The sequence below is a fragment of the Pantherophis guttatus genome, chromosome 1 (assembly GCF_059756535.1).
Source record: "Pantherophis guttatus breed Tessera chromosome 1, ASM5975653v1, whole genome shotgun sequence".
NCBI classification, from domain to species: Eukaryota; Metazoa; Chordata; class Lepidosauria; order Squamata; family Colubridae; genus Pantherophis; species Pantherophis guttatus.
In genome coordinates this window covers 194575975-194599144 of record NC_142063.1, presented here as the reverse complement: position 1 = coordinate 194599144, position 23170 = coordinate 194575975, and positions in this window count along the sequence as shown.

The following is a 23170-nucleotide window of genomic DNA, read 5'->3' as shown; positions in this document are numbered from 1 at the left end:
TGGGTAGAGCTAGCTCCATTCTCAGACATTGGAATTTATTGTGCTGACAATCTACCTTTTAACTTCTATTTTCCACAACTATTAAGGAGCTGCCTGCAGTGACATCATGATCCAAATTTTATCTTTATACCGAAGACAAAATTTGAGGCAAGTATGTAAGTCACGGGTTTACACCTAGACATCTTCACATATGTTTAATTATCTCCCTCCTGCTCCTGTTTTGCCTATAGACGTCCAAGTCCTTCTGCTTCTGTTCCACATTCCATCATCCAGTCTTATCCTGTTGTACTTCAGGTGATTTGGTGATATTAGAATTCAACACAAAACAAATGGAGAGAAACTTTAAACAATATGCCATTCATTAGAAAGTTCCAATCTCAGTTCTTCTGGAATCTTGCAGGAGCTAGAATTACTAAATCCAGTTTTCAAATATCTAGAGATCCACTAAGTGCCATCAAAGTAAATGTTTTCTAAATTGTTTTCTGCATCTTATAGTTCTTTTAGGAGCGAAGATACAGGAGCTTTAGTAGAATGGGGGAACCTTGCTAATTCAAATTAATGTTTCTTCTAGTCCAGTGGTTTGGGTTATAAAGTGACAAACCAGATGCACTCAGTAAATTCAGAAATTTGGGCGGGAAGGCTGCAGGAAGCCTCCAGCAGGTGGTATGTTAAAGGTTGGGCATTTTTTAAAACTGTTGGTGGCATAAGCAAAGCACTCTTTCCATATTACTTATATTTGCATGTGTAATATAAATGCACTGCATATTTGCCTTGCTATGAGTTTAAGAGTTGTGAAAATTTTAAATACAGTGGCAAAGTAAATATTTCTTAGCAACTGTTTTAATGATTCTTTCAAATTAATTGCAGCATGAAGAAAGGGTCCTGAAAAATAATTATCCATAGCAGAACAGCTACAAAATTCTCACACACATTTTGATTGATTATAGTTTATGTAAGCATATATACATGTATGTGTCTGTCTGTCTGTCTATCAATTTATCCCACACACAATCTACTTAATGATCATCTGTTCATGGCAAAATAACTGCCGTGATAAGGAAATGGAGATGAAGTCTAAAGCAAGCAGTCATAAATTAATTTATAATGAAACATGACACTCGTAATTCAGTAAGGAATGTATTTAAAATTTGTCCTGCTAGTTATGTTGGTTTTTCTTGTTGCCCCAAGGAATATGTGACACACTATAGTGACAGAATATTAAACTTCTTGTGAATACATTTGTAACTATGAAATGGCTGTTTATGAACAATCGCAAATGTTCACAGCAACAAATAATATTGATCAGTCAGAAACATTTTGTATAGCTACTGCCACAGATGAGTTCCCTGTCCTTATCCATCCAAAGTCTGCCACATGTCTGCTCAACATAGTCGCTGATCACAGTCACTCATGCCCTTATGACCCCTGGTTGGATTACTGCAATGTGTTCTATGTGGAGTTGCCCTTGAAGACATTTGGAAGTTTCAGCCGATTAAACTTCAGTTAATTATGCCGGTTATTCCATGTATGTGACACCACTACTCCATGAGCTTCATTGATTTAATTCTGGGTGCAATTTGAGCTTTCAGTAAGGTAAAGGTTCCCCTTACACATATGTGCTAGTCATTCCTGACTCTAGGGGGCGGTGCTCATCTCCGTTTCAAAGCCGAGGAGCCAGCGCTGTCCGAAGACATCTCTATGGTCATGTGGCTGGCATGACTAAATGTCAAATGCACACGGAACACTGTTACCTTCCCTCCAAAGGTGGTCCCTATTTTTTCTACTTGCATTTTTTACGTGCTTTCGAACTGCTAGGTTGGCAGAAGCTGGGACAATTAACAGGAGCTCACCCCGTTATGCAGCACTATGGATTCGAACCGCTGAACTGCCAACCTTTCGATTGACAAGCTTAGCATCTTAGCCACTGAGCCACCGCGTCCCTTCAGTAGTTAACCTTAAAGCTCTATATGGCTTGGGGCTAATGGAACCTTATCTTCTTGGTTGCCTTTACCAGTCATATCCAATCTAGCAGGAGGGACATACTACAAGTATCATTGGAATGTCAGCTGGTGGAACCCCCATAGTACAGGCTTTTCTGCCATAGTACCCATCACCCCTCCAGAATTAAGTTGGCCTCAACCTTGCTGGCCTTCTAAAGGTCTTAAGACAACCTGAGAAAACATGTTTTTTCTTGTGCTCTAAGGCAAAACCTACACTACCTTTTGTGTCATCAACTGGAAAGTACACAATTATAGATATAGTACGGGTGTTGGCAACCCATGGCTTTGGAGACACATGCGGTTCTTTGGGCCCTCTGCTGTGGCTCCCTGTCCCATCACTGGCTGGCCCCGCCCCTTGCCCTCACCTCCCAGTCACTTAGATACAGATATAGGTACCCAGATACAGAGAGAGGGGGGGAGAAGGAGGGGGAGAGAGAGGGGGGGAGAGAGAGACATAGAGAGATACAGAGAGAGAGGGAAAGATACAGAGAGAGGGAGGGGGAAGAGAGCAAGAGAGAGAGAGAGAGAGAAGGGTTTTGTGGTTCCCAGTGTGGTGTTTTTTAACAACCGGTTCTCTGCCCTAATGACCTACTGGCTTGGGGGGGGATCATATGACTGGGCGGGAGTGAGTGATGTGGCGTTGGCCATGCCCACCCAGGTTTTGTGGCTCCTAGTTTTTTTTCCTGTGGGAAAAGGGGCCAAATGCTCTTTGAGTGTTTAAGATTGCAGACCCCTGATATAGTAGTTTGATGATAGGTTTCTCTAGGTTTGGTACATTGTACTGACAAGTAGATTGTGTTCATTATTAACAATCTCTAGCAGTCCTGAAGAGAATCAATTTGGCAAAGAGGTTCAGACACCAGGGTAGAAACTGGGGGACTGTGAGTTCTAATCCCAGTTCAGTCATGGAGCTAGCTGGGTGACTTTGAGCCAGTGTCTCTCCTGAAACCATAGGTAAAAGACAAGAGCAAACCCCTTCTGAAAATCCTTCTAAGAAAATTTCAGGGCCTGGTCCAGGCAGCTGTGAGGAGTCAATATTGAAAGGCATGCACACACGTGCACTCATGCACCCATACATCCTTAAGCAAAGAAGGAGAATATATTTTTCTGGAGTTCTGCGTGACTGATAGCTCCCAAATATTGGGAAACAGACTTCAATAAACTACTGTATTTACAGGGTGAATTGACAGATATGGCTTCTATTATTAGGTAGGGAGGTGTGTGTGTGTGTGTGTGTGTGAGAGAGAGAGAGAGTGTGTGTTCTTCCCCAGCTACGGACCCCAAAGAACGCAGCACACACAAAGTCCGTTCAAACCTTAGTTTACTAAATAAACCGTTTTTTTACAACAACGGCTGTTAATTAACTGCATTAAGAGCTGCCAAGAATTCAAAGAATAATACTGAAATCTTACTGTGGTTGGCAGAATGCCCAGAAGTAATTTTCAGGAAGCTGATAAGATAAGCAAGACAAGACACGAAGGTATGTGAACGGAGTTGTTCCCTGCAAATTGCTTTAGTCGGTGTTCCTTCTTAAATAGGCTAAGGGAGTGGCCAATTAGCCCCAAGCCTTACTCTCGAGGAGACTTCCTCCTGAGGAGCCACTCCTGCCATTTTGCATCAAGAAGAGGCTCCTCCTTTTCATTCTCTTCACTTAAGGGAGCTTCTGGAGGTTCTAAAGGCCCTGACTGAATCCCTGCCTCTGGTACCACATCTTCTACAGCCTCCTCATTGTCCGACTCGAGTGCCAGCTGCACAGGCTGCTGACACAGCACCAAACCAGCCTCCTCGCTGTCGGAATCAGCCACCAACTCCACTGGCCGCTGATGGGCCACAACAGAGAGTAAGAGTGTGAGAGAGACTTAATACAGCTACAAAACAAGACAAATATGAATGTTGAGTAAAGCAAAACAAGATATAAAAATGAACAAACTGATAAATGAAATAAAACATTACAAATACAAAATATTTCCTCTCATATAAAACATCCTACAATTTATTTTTATAGAATGAATTGAGTTTTGACTTTATGAAATCATGTTGTCTAGCCTTTCTTTGATGTCAGTAAAGAGCTGATTGAACACTTCAAGAAGTCTGATTGATATGGTTTTGCGTAATTAACATGGTACTTATGTATAACGTTGGCTTTTAAACTGAGGAGCTTGCCAGAAAAAAAGGGTGAAAACTCTAACTCAGTAAGCCAACCAGGGTTAAATAAATAGAGATTCAAGCCAGACATTCAAGAAGTAAACAAATCGGATTTTAAGAGCTAAGTCCTCAAAACATTTTGACCAATTGAATAAATCTGTCAATTTTGGTTTTTCTCAATTACTTTTTAAAAATTTGAAATACTTTATGTCATAATCATGAAGCAATTTTCAAATGTTGGTGTGTGGTTGTAAAGAAATGAAGGAACTAAAATTCCTCTTACCCATATTGTGGATTGGAAGCACTTTCTCCAAGTACAACAAGATCACTTTGAGTATCAATATCTATATCCAACAGTAATAATTTTCACAGTATTGATGAATATTTTCTGAATCTATTATTATTTGCTTGGATAGAACACATGGTACACCATATTTAATTGACTTAACAAACTGAGTTGCAAACTTAACAAACCCTTAACAGAGGGTTAAGTGTCCTAGATTACAATTCCTTTGTGGAAAAGTAGAAATTTTGAGTCAGGGGATCCAGGATCTGTTTTGCCATTAGATACAGTATGTGAGGCAATGATCTCTATTAGCAGCTTCTGAGAAATAGTAGTATGATTCTTGAGGGGAGATGTATGAGCCACATAGTTTGCTCTGTTCGTTGTCTACTCCAGGGGGAGCATAGACACCATCAAAACATCAGCACTGAAAGCATTTGAATCCAAAAACCTATGGATAATTTGTAGCATGTCCCAAGATGTCCTTAACATCTTTTAGTTCAGCTTTGAGCTAATAGAAGAATGAATAGCTCCAATGAATGGATATTTATTTTTTAGGAATATCATTTTTTTTTCTGGTTATTTTCTGCCCCTACCCTATGGCCCACCCTGTTAAATTTTAAAATCTGGTTTTCTTGGTATCTAGCATATATTTGAACTATAGGCCACTTAACACAAATTGCTCTGAACAAAGCAGGATATCCTCCACAAATAGAAATTTATTTCTGCAATGTGCTTAGAGATTATACTTACACTTAGTGCAGCAAGAAGTAATAAAACATTATAACACTGTCTATAATAAACAGTTGAATCTTGAAAAGCATGAATATTATATCTCTGAAAGCTAACAGATTATAAATTACTTTTAATCATAACTCTAAGCTCTTAAATTTACAAAGTTATTTATTGACATACTTTGTGTATATACAAAAAGATACAAGCCAACTGATATGAGATTCCTTGGAAATGTGCAATGTTGGCAGATTAAAAAAAAACAAATTAAGGAGCTATTTTACTAGATTTAAGACTCAGTAGGATTGAGTTTTCCCCCAGTTTCTTCAAAATAAGATACTTGTACAAATACTGACAAGGGGAGAGAGAAAAAGAAAATGGTATAATGGGTTGGTTCAGTTTTGTCTTAGGTAAGGTAAAGGTTCTCCTCACACATATGTGCTAGTCATTCCCGACTCCAGGGGGCAGTGCTCATCTCCGTTTCAAAGCCAAAGAGCCAGCACTGTCCAAAGATGTCTCTGTGGTCATGTGGCCGGCATGACCAAATGCCAAAGGTGCATGGAACACTGTTACCTTTTTTTTTTATTTGATTTATATGCCGCCCTTCTCCGGAGACTCAGGGCGGCTTACAATGCGTTAAGCGATAGCCTTCATACTTTTGTATATTTATTTACCTTCCCATCAAAGGTGGTCCCTATTTTTCTACTTGCATATTTTTACGTGCTTTCGAACTGCTAGGTAGGCAGGAGCTGGGACACGTAACGGGAGGTCACTCCATTACGCGGCGCTAGGGATTCAAACCACTGAACTGCCAACCTTTTGATCGACAAGCTCAGTGTCTTAGCCACTGAGCCACCGTGTCCCTTAGTTTTGTCTTAGAAAGCAGCAATTACAAGAAAAGCAATATGATTCACAATAACAAAAATTTCAAACATGTTATTTCTCTACTAGCTATACATTTTCTTATCCACTGCTTAACAAAACTATTTCAACAACTGTCAGACAATACAGAAAGAGGGATTTCCCTACCCTTCAATAAGCCCAAGCACAACCAAATTTATAAAGCTTCATCCATGGAATGACTGAACTATTAGCGAATTCAGAATGTAGGATTCTTGCTGCAACTTATAAAGAACTAATTAAGAACAGATTCCAATCTAGAATCTGTGGGAAAGTGATCTATCTGATGTGCAACTGGCAGTAAGGACTATGTTAGAAAAAGGGCTTTTGTTTTAAAAAAAGTTCTTCCTCATTGACAGAATATTAACGTAGATAATGCATACATTCACATATAGTACTGTACATAATTCGAAAGACAATTTTTTGCTATGTAAATAGTGTAAGAAAACCATGCTGGATGGGTGGATGGGGTCAGGAGAGAGATAAGGTGGGAGACATGTGGGCAAATTCAGTTTTGGGTATGGAGGAAACCCTCTTATTAAACAAATAACTTATTTTCCATCTTGAATAGCAATAGTCCTCCAAAAATTTCTGGCAGTTTTCCACATAATGCATTACCTAATATCACATTATTTAATGTCTCTTCCAAGCTTAATTTAGAATTATGCCAGTGTTAGAGATGGAGGTGTTTTGCTGCCTCATTTCTACAAGTATAGTAACATTGCTTCGGCCATGCTTTCTCCAGAGTAGCTACTTCTTCCAATAGACACACATGTGTTTTTCAGCTTTTGCAAATATTGGAAGAAGCTATAAGACCTTATCACCTCAATATAATGCTTTAGAGTGCATTTACAATGTGAAACACTTCAAGGCGAAGCATGCAAAGCTAAGAAAATTTGAGAAGGATTAGGCCTAGGACATTCTAAAGTTGTTGATCTTGGACCCATTAATCCTAGACCAGCATGTTTGGGAAGTTGCGTCTAATATCTGATAGTTTGTGAAAAATTGTGCAGTTTAAACAGGTAAGTTAAATTTCAAGATGCTATGTTGACTTTTAATGAGCGTTATGATGAATAAACAATCAGAAGATTTAATCATCTATTTGTACCTTGATTTTATTATTTTGATGATTACCTTAACCTTAATTAAATAATTGCTTGTTTGCAGCAGAACATTCATGCAAAGATTCTCTTTTATTATGATGGTTGGTGGCACAGTCAGCCAGATGTTTAAATTGGATTTGGCATTTTTATCTACCTATTGAGTCCTAAGGATAGGCAGATGTTATTGTTTGATGGTGGTAAAGGTTATCATCAGAGGATCTAAACTGTTCGAAGAAAACTGCCTTTTGCAATTGACTGATAGTGATATTATCAATGCAGATGTTGCTCAAGTGGTAGTACAGTGGTAGAGCCTTGGTAGTACAGGGGTTTAAGGCACCCTGTTATTAAGCTGGTTATTAAGACCAGCTGCCTGCAATTACTGCAGGGTTCGAATCTCGCCAAGGCTCAAGGTTGACTCAGCCTTCCATCCTTTCTAAGATAGGTAAATTGAGGACCCAGTTGTGGGGGCAATAAGCTGACTTTGTATAAATATACAAAAGGATGAAGGCTATTGCTGAGTACATTGTAAGCCGCCCTGAGTCTTCAGAGAAGGGCGGCATATAAATCAAATTAAAAAATAAATTAAAAAAAAAAGTGGCACTCCAGCTGTTTTGGAATTGCACCCAAGGCACCTATTGGTCCTACCTTTGCTTTCTTTTGCCATGGTTGTACTACTTCTATCTGCAGTCTTTGCATTTTGTGTTTTTTCTTCAGTTCTTCTATTTTAAGTCATGTTCCAAGTCTTCGTGACACCATAGACCATAGCACACCAGGCTCCCCTTTCCTCTGTTGTCTCTCAGAGTTTGTCCAAACCAGACTTTTTTGTCTTTCTTATTAATAGTTGTTAAATCTGGAATGTTGTGTGGCAGAAGCTTGTCTGTTTGAATTCTAAAATCTCAGAGCAGTTTAGCATGGAGTACGGTGGCTCATGTGGTTAGGATGCTGGATTGGAGGTTAGCAAGCCCTTATCCAAGACCTGAGTGCTGCTGTGTGGTGGGGTGAGCTCTTATCATCCAGTCCAGCTCTTTGACAGGGACATGAAAGGAGCCCCCATGGTTGAAAGCCACATGCTGCCTTGCCCTGTACTATTTGCTTTTCTTCTATTCATGACATTTAACTGAAATTAAGTCATGCTCTTTTCATTACAGATCCTCAGACAATTTATGCAATTTCTATTTCTAATGAGGTGAAGAAAAAGGATTACCAGCAGTAAAAGAAATATTTCATTATCCGGGAGCTAAATACAAAATATTTTCAATGGATACAGTGATTTACAGATCTCAGATTGCCTTTCTAAAGCAGCAAGAACATTCGGAAATGTCATAATGTCTACCTGCAAAATGTTGCCCCTTAAGTTAGTTGAGGGTCAAGGTTTGAACAAGCTTTCTGACATTTTTCATTCGCACCTGGAAATTGGCCAGAAAGAGAAGTCCAAGGAATAAAGAAATACTTTACTCCTTTCTTACAGTTACACGTTACTTATTCAGAACTCCAGGGCTGACCTCCATCTTTCAAAGGTTAACAGGTGTCTCCATATTGGCCCTGATGACCTCCATCCAACACATTATTTCTTTCTCTAATCATTTTGCACTATGAGATAGAACTTTGCAGTGTAAGGAGTGCAAATTTGAAAAGATTGTTGTAAATCAAAGGGAATATCCCAGACTGGCTTTACTCCCTATTCTTATTCTACAGCAAGTACCCTGTTTTCCTGAAAATAAGACATCTCCTGATAATAAGCCCAATCAGGCCCAATCAGGCTTTGAGCGCATGCACTAAAATAAGCCTCCACCCGAAAATAAGCCCTCCCCAAAAATATTTAAACATAGAGTTTGAAATCAGGTAAGATGGCAAGAGGAGCCCCATCTTGCTCCACACGCCCCAAAATAATAAGACCTCCCCGAAAATAAGGCCAAGCCCTTATTTTGGGGTTCAAAAAATATATAAGACAGGGTCTTATTTTTGGGGAAACATGGTATATGAGACTAAGTTAAAGCAAGTAATCCACAGAGAAAGCCTCTATACTTGCTTTAGGATTGGTAGATAGGATTAATTCACCAGGATGCCTGAAGGCAATACCACATGGGGCTCTGGAGCCAATCATGAATTGATGCCATAGTTCTGTGATCCCAGGCATCAAGAATGCCAGGCAGCTGAGGCAATTTTCTTTCAGTCCAGCTGTGGTCAACTAAAATTCTAGCAGGACTAAATTCTGTAGATTTTGGAGTATACTAATTTATTACTGGAAGGGACTACCTCCCAACCTTTGGCTCCTTCATCAACAGTTGCTAAATCACTGTAGCCCCACCCTCACGTCCTTTCCATAGCCTTCAGGCAGTTTTGCAGTTAGTATACGGCCGCTCTTTCTTTTCTTTTCTTTTCTTTTCTTTTCTTTTCTTTTCTTTTCTTTTCTTTTCTTTTCTTTTCTTTTCTTTTTTCTTTTCTTTTCTTTTCTTTTTTCTCTTTTCTCTTTACATCTATCATTAATATTAAAATCTCACAACTGAATAGTTTTTGCCCATTAGATGTCATAGATTAGTGTGATGTCCTTGCTAACATATAGATACAAAAATTTGCAGAGGTAACCATCAGTTGATAAGCCTAATCTTGAACCAGAGGGAGGGTAAGCATGTGACAGCTGACAGGATGTTATCAATTGTAAAAAAAAAAATCACTGATGGGCAAAAAAGCGTCAAGAGCCTATGGTGCTTTGTACAGCAACTTTGAAAAGAGGCACATTGCTCAAGTCTCTATAGTGAAACAACCCTTTACCCTTTGTTACCCTAGTAACATGTGGCTTTTCCCTGTTCACTTTCCAGAGGAAGACTTCTTATCTCACCCATTACCAGAAAGTAGGTAGATTGTTTTGGATAAAATAAATCTTGTACATGCACCTAAAAACACCATACAAGACTGAATGGAACTGTTCTGTGAGGTTAAAACAAATCAGTTTTCAAAGTTAGATCTGGCCTAGGATTAGATGTCAATTGAGCCTTTAATAACCTGGAGATTTAGGTTTCAATTATTTTGAAAACATCAACAAAAGAATAATGCTCTTGGTATTGCTCCAAGCATAATTAACTTTAGAAGTCATGCAAAAGTTTTATGCTTTTTAAAGATTTGGCTCAAACATATTGCCTCTTTATAGAATGATGAAATCCCAGTTTCCAAGTGAATCAGAACTGTATGGCAATTCCTGTGTGCCGGTGTATGTATGTGTGTGTTTCTTATTATTACTTTGAGAAGTAGGCTCTGAGCCTGATTATTCAGTTAAACAGCGAGCTCTGAGAATCGGTGATGTTCAAAGGTTTCCCCTTAGAGCAATCGCCTCAAGGAGGAGGGAGTTGGAGTTCCCTTATCATGATGCTAGCAGCTGGATCAATGACTAATTGTCATCCTGCTCTTCTCTCGGGAAAGGCAACAGATTCTCTGGCTGCTTGGAGTACCAAGTCTTGGTTTTGAACCAGACGCAAGAAGGAAGAAAAGAAGAAAGGCAAAGTTAGGAAACAGAGTACTATTTGTAAATTAGCGTGATAAGAAAGAGATACAGACATTCCTTTGTAAAAATGCATGCATTAAATTGAATGCAAACAGTCTATTTTGATTCACAGCTGTCTTCCAGGGTAGGTCCATGTTTTGGAGATGTACAAAGATCTAGCTTTCTGGAGAGATCTATAATGTTGGAAAAGGTGGGAGGAAACCAGTAGTAAGGTGATTATAGGGTGACAGTGCACCATTGGAAAACCTGAAAGACATGCTGTGAAAAAGATTGTCATGGAGAATACAGTTACTAAAACTTAATGCTAATTTGATAGCACATAATCATTATCCTAAAATTATCCTCATAAATCTCCCTTCTGAAACATAGAGGTTGACCCTTTGACCAAAGACTTTTACCAGACACCCACAAGGCTATCTTCTGGGTCAAGGCTTTTCTATTCTCCAAACATCTTTATTATGTTAAACATCTGAATATTTCAGTCTTCTTTATCAAATATTTTACTTTAATCCCTTATTGTGCTTTTAGTTGTTGCACTTTATAATGATAGGCTATTTATCTATTTTTGTTGTGATTTTACTGAAGTTAATCACATTATATTATACAACGTCTTGTGGAATGAAGTTACAAGGTATTTTAGATATTTTTAAAATAATATTTTTACCAAATAAAAGAATGCTAAAATATACTGAAAAGAAAAAACAAACCAGTGACAAAATCAAAACAATCAGACAAGAGAAAAGAAAAAAAATATGACTATATATTTCTATATGTGTATAAATTAGTATATGATTTTAAAGAAAACTATTTAAATGTTAAAAATAATATTAGAGTAAATAAAATAGTAGGGGTGGGCATAGTGTTAATATGAAAATAAGATTTGACTATATTTAGCTTTAATTGTAAGGTTCTCTTGCTATAGTGCCATTTTTTTATCCCAAAAAATATTTCCCAATCCAATGAAAGAGAAAATTTAAATTTCTAATAGGTTGCTGTAGTAAACCAAGCTCTAATAACAGGAACTGAATCAATTTCTTATATGCATTAAGAAAAATGGACAACTGAGCAAGAGTAGGGTTAATTATGTCAGACTTCTTTTGGTCATTTCCACCAATTTTTAGATCCTTTCAATCAAAAATATTGATTAATTGGCCATCAAAGGTGCTACTCAATTTACAAGTCTTCCCCACACAATCTGTAATAAAGAGTTTTAAAACATAATGCAACCTATGGATTACATTATATTTTGTCAATTCCTGATAATTTTCCAAAAGAGATTATTTAAATTCAATTTATTTATTTATTTATTTATTTATTATTGAACTTCTATACTGCCCTTCTCCCTGAGGACTCAGGGCGGTGTACAGCCAGAATTAAAAAACATGCAGTACAAATATTAAAAAACACTTAAAAGATATATAAATTTGGCCCAATTAAAACTCACCACCAATTAAAACATTTAAAACATTTAAAAATTTCTTCTTAAGCCAGCTCCGCTTGCTTGAAAAAATAGGTTTTAAGGGCACGACGGAAGGCACTGAGGTCTTGGATTCTCCTTATCTCTGGGGGCAGCTGATTCCAGAGGGTAGGTGCCCCCACAGAGAAGGCCCTCCCCCTGGGGGTCATCAGCCTACACTGTTTGGCTGATGGCACCCCGAGGAGGCCCTCTCTGTGTGAGCGCATGGGTCGATGGGAGGTCGTCGGTAGCAGCAGGCGGTCTCGAAGATAGCTAGGCCCTATGCCATGGAGCACTTTAAAGATGATAACCAGCACCTTGAAGCGCACCCGGAAGACCACCGGGAGCCAGTGCAGCTTGCACAGGAGCTGCACTTTACAATGGTGTAAAGAGTTGTACTGAGATCCACTCAGTTCTAACCCCAAACCATCCTCCCATTTTGTTTAAAGATTTCTGGGAGAATTTGTCATATGTAATATAAGAAGATTACACAATTTCTATTACTATCTTGTTTCCTCTAAAATAAGACATCCCCTGATAATAAGCCCAATGGGGCTTTTGAGGGCATGCACTAAAATAAGCCCCCCCCGAAAATAAGCCCTCCCAAAAAATATTTAAATGCATGCGCAGCCAGTCCCTGCCATTTCCTTTGGTTTCCTCCACATGCCTCAAAATAATAAGACCTCTCCAAAAATAAGGCCAAGCGCTTTTTTCAGGGTTCAAAAAAATATAAAACAGGGTCTTATTTTCAGGGAAACATGGTAATACATGAAGAATATCTATATCCTTCTTCAAACTGTAAATTGTCTGAAGCAATGAAACCCAGATATTTTATAAAGACCTGATTGAGCTTGATTCATTAAATATATTTAATAAATATATCCTATGAATAAATTTTGAAAAAGCACAGAAGGCTGCTAATCCCCCAGATATCCCCCAGAGTCTGTTTCTACACTTCAAGTAATTGAAGATGGGCTTTGGTCAATTAAAGCTTTTATTACCATGCACCTTCTATGGAGTTTGCTGAAATATAATGTGTACCTTATTTTGTTATGAGGATTACAGCATAACTTTTGATTCCATGCTATTCTGAAAATTAATCAATATTAGTTGTTATGCTTAATTTAAGATGCCTTATTTGCTTGCTTGATGCCCACTCATGTCAACAATCAGAAGATTTGTGGTTATGGAGAACCTAAATGTTTAGAGATTTACACAAACGAAAGGCTATTTGTTCCTAATCTGCAAGGAATTTGGAAGCAGTCTTTTTTTCCTTCCAGAAACTTGTTCAGGTTCAAGAAGGTCAAACATCTTACTGGCAGAGCTCTTGATTAAAATAGATTCAGTTTATGCAATCCTCTAAGATTTTGGCATTCTTAAAATGCAGTCCATTCTGCACGGAAATGCACTTTAGCAACAGAGTTGACTTGTTTCATTTTTCTACTTGATCTGCTAATTTGCGATGAATTCTTGTATACATTTGTGTGAGCTTTTAAATGCCTGTTCCTTATTGTGTACCAATTGGCCCCATCTTTGTTAAATCGTTAAAAAGAACCTGCATAATTGTATATGAAGATGAAATTCAGTCCAAAGCAATATTTATGATGGCAAACTTGAATTAAAGTCTAATTAGCTTTCTATAAAAGTTCTTCAGAGACTACCTAATCAACTTCAAGGACTGGATCAGAGATTTCAGAAATTGGTCCAGGGATCATTTGAGGGTCATTCATTTCAATCCATGCTCCAATTCTTAAATGGAAAGATTGCCCCTGCAATGTTAAAAGAACCCGCTCTAGGTTGAGTTTGACTTTTTATTTAAAAAAGAAGAAAAATTAGAGCTTGATGGTAATTGTAATATTTCCTTGGTGTAAAAGGATTAGACTGTAGCTTGGGCCTATAAAGTTTTTTTCACCTGTGGCTTTCTTTCTATACTGCATTCAGTTTTGATCATCACACTATAAAAATGATGTTGAGAGCCTAGAAAGTGTGCAGAGAAGAGCAACAAAGATGATTAAGGGACTGAAGGCTAAAACATAGGATGAACGGTTGCAAGTACTTGGCATGGCTAGTGAAGAGAAGGACCAGGGGAGACATAATAGCAGTGCTCCAATATTTGAGGGTCTGCCACAGAGAGGAAGGGGTCAACCTATTTTCCAAAGTACTCAAAAGCCAGACAAGGAAGAATGGATGGAAACTGGTCAAGGAGAGATTCAACCTAGAAATAAGGAGAAATTTTTTGACAATGAGAACAATCAATCAATGGAACAGCTTGCTTTCAGAAGTTGTGGGAGCTTCATTACTGGAAGCTTTCAAGAAGAGACTGGACTGTCATCTATCAGAAATGGTGTAGGTTCTCCTGCTTGGGTGGGGGTTGGATGACCTACAAGGTCCCTTCCAACTCTGTTATTCTGTTATCCTACACTCAAGTTGTGAAAGAGACATATACAGAGGCCAAGATATCTCAGGACTGCTCCAGCTGTTCTTCAATTCTCTACAGTCTGGGAATGGGGTGTTCCTGGACATTTTAAAAAGGACATATTGACATTGTTCTCTCAAAATGCTGTATTCAGATTACTTGTTTCAGACTTTCCCAAAACTCTAGTAAGCCACTAGGTTCATTATTTCATTAGGATTTGCCCCAGCCATGCCTTTCATTGTATTTGAAGCATCATTTGGATTTGGTTTGTCAGATTATTTCAATTCAGATTGGTGCTTTGCTTTAAAAAACCTGAATCCATCAACTTCAAAATTTCTAATGAAAACAGTTGACTTACTCTTCTCCTTGACCAGGAGAAAAGGGGCTTTCTGTAGATACAAATTACAGCTGTAGAACCTGAAATTAGATGGCATTACCACTGAAATTGGCTTTTTGATGCCATAAATTGCCCATTATTTGTTCCGTGATAAAGTCATCAAGGAAAAAGAAAATTCACAAAGGACCCACATTAAACAAAACTATCCTGTTTTTGCCATTCTTTGATATCTGTTTCTCCCACTCCTTAAAGCATATCCTACTTCCCTAATTTGTATCATCTTCCTAGCATCCTACTGTGTGTAATGATGGGCACAGTCCTAGTACTAGTATTATCTCCCCAACTCTTTATTCTTTTTTCTTTCTTGACTTCCTATTTAGTTCACTGTGTACTACAGTGAGTATGCCAGATACCCATTCTGAAAAAATGAACAAAATAATGATAATGAGTGAAAAGGAATTGTGAAGAATCTTGGGAAACAAAGAAGGATCTGGCTACTACCATAGTTTTCCCAAAGGAATGCAAAAGGACTGGAATATCCATGAAATTATAATTTGCTTAGATAGATGTATCTGAATTACTAGTAATTGCTGATGTCTACACTCTGTCCTATAACATGTTGAACAGTGAAATACATGTTTTCATAGGGGCCAGACACAAGAAACCCAATACAGTATGTATCACTCCAATGGGTCGAATCTGCATACCTCAAAATTAAAGCAGGGTGCGACTTTATGGGTGATCTACAAAGATGACACATGATACAGCACATCAGGAGTAGGGAAGGTCTCTACAGGACAGGAATTAGACTAAAGCTAGGATATATGATTTGATCAAGTGATAAGAATTAGTAGTTTGAAAGAAAGCACTTTGAACTCGATGAAGTATGGCATAGGTAGGAGGGAAAAGCAAAAAGACAAGCCATGAAAGAGTTGAATTGATGTCATAGATAGGGACCCTGTTGTGAAAGGAATGGAATTTGGAGAGTCATGGAGATTGGCAAGAGATAAGGAAGAATGGAAGGCATTCATTCAGCCCTGGAGTTCTAGACATACAGATAGAGTTGCCAAGACTGGCTATTGCTAGACCTGAAAATAAACAGAGCTTCAGCAGCATTCCTGAACCCCCACATTTACATTGTAAAGAAGACATTGCCTGGTGCTCCCTTGCACCAGGTACATTTCCCCTGTGATTGTTTTAGTTACCTTTTCCCCCTTGCTGTAATCAGTAGAAGAAATGGCATAGGTGGAAAACACAGATGATGATTCCCGGCAAAGGGTCTTAAGGCCTTTAAATCAGTTATAACTGAAACATACATTTTTACCTTTACTTCAAAATGGGACATTAAAGGCATGCCATGCAGAGATGAGATTATACTGATAGTAACAAATGCCTGCAGTATTACTAGTAACCTGGGGTGAACCTCGCAGGCAGTGAATTCATACTTCATACTATTTTAAGATCAGGTTTCTGTTTTTAATCGATCCTTTCATTAGCCCTGAAATTAAAGTTCTTAGTTTTTTTTAAAATCCTTTCTTTAAACAACTATACAAAACACAAGAGTTTTTCTTTTTTCTTTTTAAAGGTTAATCCAGGGCTTCATCAAATTATTTTGATATTTATTCCAATAATTAAAGGCAACGTTCAAAATGTTTGGAAAAGAGACTGCCTTAATGTTGGTCAATAGGATAGGCAGGAGGCTATCAGCATGTCCTGGTCTCTTGAGACCTTGTATCATCTATATATTTTATGTTGACTAAGTGATTTTTATGGGAAGATAGCCATGAATGGTACTAAATAATAACAGGAACAATCCTAACAGGGATAGTGGCCAGTGGAAGAGGCAAAACTGAATCAAGTTGGCTCCCATGGGCCAGAGCAAAAGGCGGGAGGACCAATTTTATTATTGATGTCATAATGAATGGGAAGGAAATGAATTCAGTGAGTTCCAGATTGATAAAAGGCCCATCCAGAAGCATCTCTGAAAAATGTATTATTATTTAGTTAATGGAGGCAAGGCTGCTTCTAGACTTTCTGATTCTGCAAATGGTAGGCCTGTGCCTACAAAGCTTTCTATACACAACCAAGGTGTGGGCATGCTTTACATAGGCAGTTAAGTCCTGCCCATGGGAACCAGCATGGAGATGGGTATTGAAAGCTAATATGATTAAGATGCTTGACCAAGACCTGGAAAAACCAGGTTCAAATATACTTATTGTTATGGAAGCTTATTGAATGATTTTGGGTCAGTCTCTTTCAGTCTAACATACCTCATATATGAGGAGGAAATACTATGTAAATTCCCTTGAGATTCTGAAAAAAAGGCATAATATAAATCCAACAATAAAATAAACAAATATTGACCCAGTAGGCCAATGTTCCATATGCATGAATCTCATCCTTCAACCTCCAGTTTTTGAAAATAATGGGGATTCTAATTACATTGAAGACAATGTAAGTTCCAGAATTCTTGCCTGATCAGGAATCCTAATAAACCAGGATCCCCAACTATATGGATACCTCTGTTAGCTCACCCTCTAAAGGATCTGGCCCTCTGACCCTCTTATGCCAACCAAACTCAAACTGTACCATTCACATGTTCTACATTCTAGTTAGATAGAATGCTTTATGACAGATACAAGTAATAGTAGTAAAAGTGGATTAACTTTATTAAAATAATTATTTTAATATTAATTTGGCTGGCTTAACTCCTATAAATACTTGTGCTGGTCATATTATATTCTATTGGTTCCTTTAAATTGCACAGGTATACAAGCTATCTCATAAAGTAATACACCCATAACGAACAAAACTCCAAGGCAGGTAGATTCCTCAAATAATATTTGAATATATCATATTGGCACAAGATGGTGAAAACCAACACTGAATGTTCGCATGGTTTTCACCTAATTAAAAGTAAAATTTTTCTCCCTTCCCCAAACAATCAGTCACATGGTCCAATCAGGATTCTGTCTGGTTGCCTGATAACTTCACTCCTCCTCTCTCCGACCACCTGTGAGAATGTCCTTGGTTCCCAGGAGAAAGTATCTTGTTTTGGCTATAAAACCCCAGCTATCTCTATTCCCTCCCTCCCTATCCCTCAGCTCCAGTGTGGCAACACTGAAGCCCCAAATTGGCCTCGGTCAAGTCAGCTTCAGGGTTGACATCTATCACATGAGGAAAGTTAGATCACGAAGTGATGTTGCTTGTTCTGATCTCTCTCAGAAAGCATTATAGTAAAAGCAAGAATAAACTCAAACTTTCCAATTCCAGGATTGACATTTTCCATGATATCATACTGTCTTTACAAATGAAGAAAACCTTTCTATTGTGGATGATTTTCATATTTGTCTACTAATCAGGTAGCACAACAAAATTAATCTCTTAGGTTTCCCCTCAACAATTCTTAAATAATTTAGAATGCCACTGCGAGTATAGACCCATTTACCTCCACAGTCTTTTCTGAAGCTTAGATCAAGAATATATCACTATTACGGTGCTAAACTCTTGCAGCGCAAATTTGTAGCATACATCAGTTTTGACATTCTCCCTTTCTCCCATCTTGTAGCAATAAGTGTTTTACACAACTCCAGCAGTATTCAAAAGTGACTAGGGATCGAAAGAAATTAAATAAAAGAGTTATATGGATTTCATTGGATTCAACAGGACACAAGGACAAACTGAAACTGGATGGAATATCAACTTAATGGCCCATAACATTTTTTTCCCTAAAAGAACATAGGCATCGTTCATATTTTCCTCTTATTAATAGTGTTTTGATTGTTCAGTTGTAACCTTGTCCTCAGTGTACCTTGAAATATTACAGCCAATTCACTTACTACAGAATGTTACTTTAATTTCCAAGGTGACAGCGAATGTAGTTGGGAAAACAGAGGTGAAACAATTACATGTACTTTCACTTTTCATTGTAGGAGAAAACTGTTCACACTTTTTACATGAGCTACAACTTAACAGATAACACTCAGTACTAAATATCATAATTAATATTGCTTTAAAATTTTAGTTTAGTTTTAGAAACTCTTCACTGGTTTCTGGTTTTATTATTCTTTGGTTAAGAATAATTTTGAATGTGCTAAACATGTTAAAATTGACCTTTTTCGTGCTTAGCAAATAAAATGAATATCACATGCTACTAAATGTCATCAGCATCCCACTACCTGCCCTTAGATTTTTATCCCATATTTAATATCAGTAAAAAAAAAATAAAGAGTGACTTACACTTTATAGATTGGTCATTTTGCAATGTTTTTTCTTGGTCCTTTATTTCATGGCTTCTCTTTCCCAGATGCCAACTCCTCTACATTTGAATCTTGGACTTTGCTTCTGCTCAACAGATGCACTTCCATTCTAAAGAGGATTTAGGTCAATCTCTGCATACAGTAGAAAATTAATTAATTAATTAAGTTTGTTTTGCCTAAACAACAGAAATGTAATGTTGTTAGTTGCGAAGTCATGTCTGACCCATTGCGACCCATGGACAATGTTCCTCCAGGCCTTCCTGTCCTCTACCAACCTCTGGAGTCCATTTAAGCTCACGCCTACTGCTTCAGTGACTCCATCCAGCCACCTCATTCTCTGCTGTCCCTTTCTTCTTTTGCCCTCAATCTTTCCCAGCATTAGGCTCTTCTCCAGTGAGTCCTTCCTTCTCATTAGGTGGCCAAAGTATTTGAGTTTCATCTTCAGGATCTGGCCTTCTAAAGAGCAGTCAGGGTTGATCTCCTCTAGGACTGACTGGTTTGATCACCTTGCAGTCCAAAGGACTTGCAGGAGTCTTCTTCAGCACCATAGTTCAAAGGCCTCAATTCTTTGGTGCTCAGCCTTTCTTATGGTCCAGAAATGTAATGTAACTATTGTTAATCAATTCTTCAGCAAGCCTAAGGAAGCCTAGAAATTGAGTTTATGTTAAATGCCTGTTCTTATACAAAACAACAAACCAGGAGTTAGAGAAAGGGAAGGTGAATCACAATGGATTTTCTCCTCCATATATCATAAGAGACAGGAAAGGGAATGTGAGAACAGTAAGTGCCAGTTGACTCAGAAAAGATCATGCCTGATCCTTTATGAGAATGTAGATGGAGATAGCTGAACCTGGGATGAAAAGTGTTTGTCCCACTGATTAAAAGACAAACCAAATGGAATTAGGCAAACCTCTCAACTGAGTTGATGCTAGGGCTGAGTGAATCTGTTAAATCAATTCTCTCATGGTTCAATTGAAATGCATTTTTGCTGTCATGTTTTGGAGCATTACATTCAGTGTCATTACAAATACATTGTTACACCTCTGTGAGCATTTTGGTACCTGGATATGATGTAACTTGCCTTCTTCCTTGATGGGCCATATTCACTTTTTTTTTTCCTGCGGAGAGTGGGAAACCACATACTTGTTCCAACTCAGTATACAAGAAAGCAAAATTTGCCCAACGTCAAATTTAAAATAAACTCCTGCATCCACATTGTGTCTCTTTTCAGTATTTTAGCTTACTTTTAAGAAGTTATTGCCTTGCCCTTCCTTTTATCTCCAGCAGTGAGCTCCTGAAATCTAATTTACAGAAAAATTCAGAAAAAGGATTAATGAAAAAGAAAGGTTCCACTAATGGAACCTCTTTTTAAAAAGAGCTGAGGTGGCGCAGTGATTAGAGTCCGGTACTGCAGCTACTTCAGCTGACTGCTTGTTCAGCAGATCAGCGGATCAAATCTCACTGGCTCAAGATTGACTCAGCCTTCCATCCTTCCGAGGTGGGTAAAATGAGGACCCAGATTGTTGGGGGCAATATGCTATTTAGTATACTGTCTTTGGTGTAAGACGCCCAGAGTCCTCGGAGAGTGGGCGGCATAGAAATATGACTAATAAAATAATAAATAAATAATGCAGTTTCCAGATCAATTGCTGACATCCATTTTTTATTCAAGATAGAAAGAACAAAGAAAGGATGGAGAACTTTCTGACCACAGGCTCCTTTTCATTTATGCATTTAGTTGTGTGTGTGTTGTGGTCTTTTGAGTCAGTCTTGGTTCTTGGTGATTATGGAAAGTTGATGCAGAGTTCTTGGCAATATTTTGCCATGCCCTTCTTTCTGGGGCTGAGAGGCAATGATTGGCCCAAAGTCACTCAGATGGCTTTGTAGAATAGAATAGAGTAACAGAGTTGGAAGGGACCTTGGAGGTCTTCTGGTTCAACTCCCTGCTCAGGAGGAAACCCTGTACAATTTCAGACAAATGGTTGTCCAATCTCTTCTTAAAAACTTCCAGTGGTGGAGACTTCACGACTTCTGGAGGCAAGTTGTTCCACTGGTTAATTGTTCTAATTGTCAGGAAATTTCTTCTTGGTTCTAGGTTGCTTCTCTCCTTGATTAGTTTCCATGCATTGCTTCTTGTCCTCCCCTCAGGTGCTTTGGAGAATAGCTTGACTCCCTCTTCTTTGTGGCAGCCCCTGAAAGCAACACTGGAACTCACAGTCTCCTGGTTTCTAACCTGGTGCCTTAACCACTACACCAAACTGGCTGTGGTAACTGATCCAGGTGTTATCAATTTCAGACAGCAGCACAAATCAGCGGAAGTCCGAGTTGAAGAAGCTTCTTGGATCAGAAGCAAAACATCTTCAAAGAAAAAGAAGGAAGTCCAGTTGCCTCTTGACTTACCTTTGGGAAGTCAGCCGAAGGGCACTAATCAATTAATTAAAGTCACAGAGCAGAGCTTGTTAACTTGCGGTTAGCACTTATTAGGAAAAAAGCTGTTCAGGAAGAGATGCTCAAAAAACCAGAAAATGTTTTGTTTTAAGGCTATGCTTTCCAGATGGAGTAAATGAGGACAAAAAGGAGGAAAAGCGTTCCTTTTGCTGGATGTCTAGTAACCCTGTTCATAATGCAATTTCCCATTCCATGCCCATTCTGTTTTGAATTGATTAAACTTTTTAAATGATTGTTCTGAAATCTGTGGTATAATTGGGGGAAAAAATAGACCACATTATAGTAGTTCATATCATAATGTTGACTAAATGCTTAGTAGTTACTATTCCCTCAAACCACTGTTAGGTGCTATAAATACAGTAATATGAACTTGTGAAGCCTCAGGGTTCTTGCTCATTAAATAAAGAAAAAGCTAAACAATCCTGGGATATTTGTTCATCAGTATGTAGAAGTTCAGAACAAAAGTTTTTTTTCATATCATTTTGCAAATGGTGACTTTTTTTTGACCTGTTCAGGATATAGTTAGCCTTTTTTAAAAAAGAAAGTGTGTGATAATATGCATTTACTTACGTGAACATGAAAGAGAATGAACATAAAAAAGAGGAGTAAAAAAAATAGGCTGCCTGTTTCTTTGGGAAGTCTGACAAACTTTAATCTATTGTAGACGATTCCTTTCATCAGTGATAAAAGCTGACCTGTGTTTCAGGACCTAAAATTACTGACACTCTCTCACCAAGTGTGGCATAAACCATTAGGTTGTAAGTCAGCCACAAAGGAAGAAAAGCGGCAAGGTTCAGAGAAAACAGATTTCTGATTAGGCCTCAAAGAAAAAGGAAATAATAATTGCTCATTTATTTAAATAAGCTTAGCTTTTGATTGAAACATACACCTCTGGAGAACTTTTAGCCTGCAGTGTTGAATAGCTTGCTGAAGAGCTAATAATCAAAACCTACAAATGTATATACAGCATTTGAAAAAAAATCTACTTTGTTTATCTCCAACATGTTTCCTTCCCCACCACTGCCATAAAATATTTCCATGACACATTTTCATAGCTTGCAGTTGAAAAAACAGCTCTGTTAACAAAATGCATATTTTTCCTCTGCTTTTGTAAATTCTATATATTATCTTTCAAGTCTGCATTGCATTAAGTGTAAGCCACAGTTTACATGGAAATGCATAACAATGAAGTCTCTCGGCTCCAGCTGCGTGTGTAACTCCCATTAAGCAGTACACATACTGCCGGTTCAAATGTCGGTGGTGATTAGAAGTTATTACCATCCAACAGCTGTTCGGTAGTCTCCGAGTAGGGAGCTAGTCATCTCAGTTCCGTACCTGATGTCCATTTTATGAAAATTACCACCCCAGCTGGCCTCAATGGCCAGCCTATTTGAGTTGGCCAAGGTTTCAATGGACACAGATGGTATGTGCTAAAAAATTGTGGTCTCTCTAGGTCAAAGCTAGACCTTATTCATATTGTCTCCAGGGTGATCAAATATGACCCCCTTCACCTAATTCTACCAAATATATCACACATGCTCAATAAAGTAGAGGAATGGAATCCAAAAGTTATGTCTCATTCTTTTGAGGGC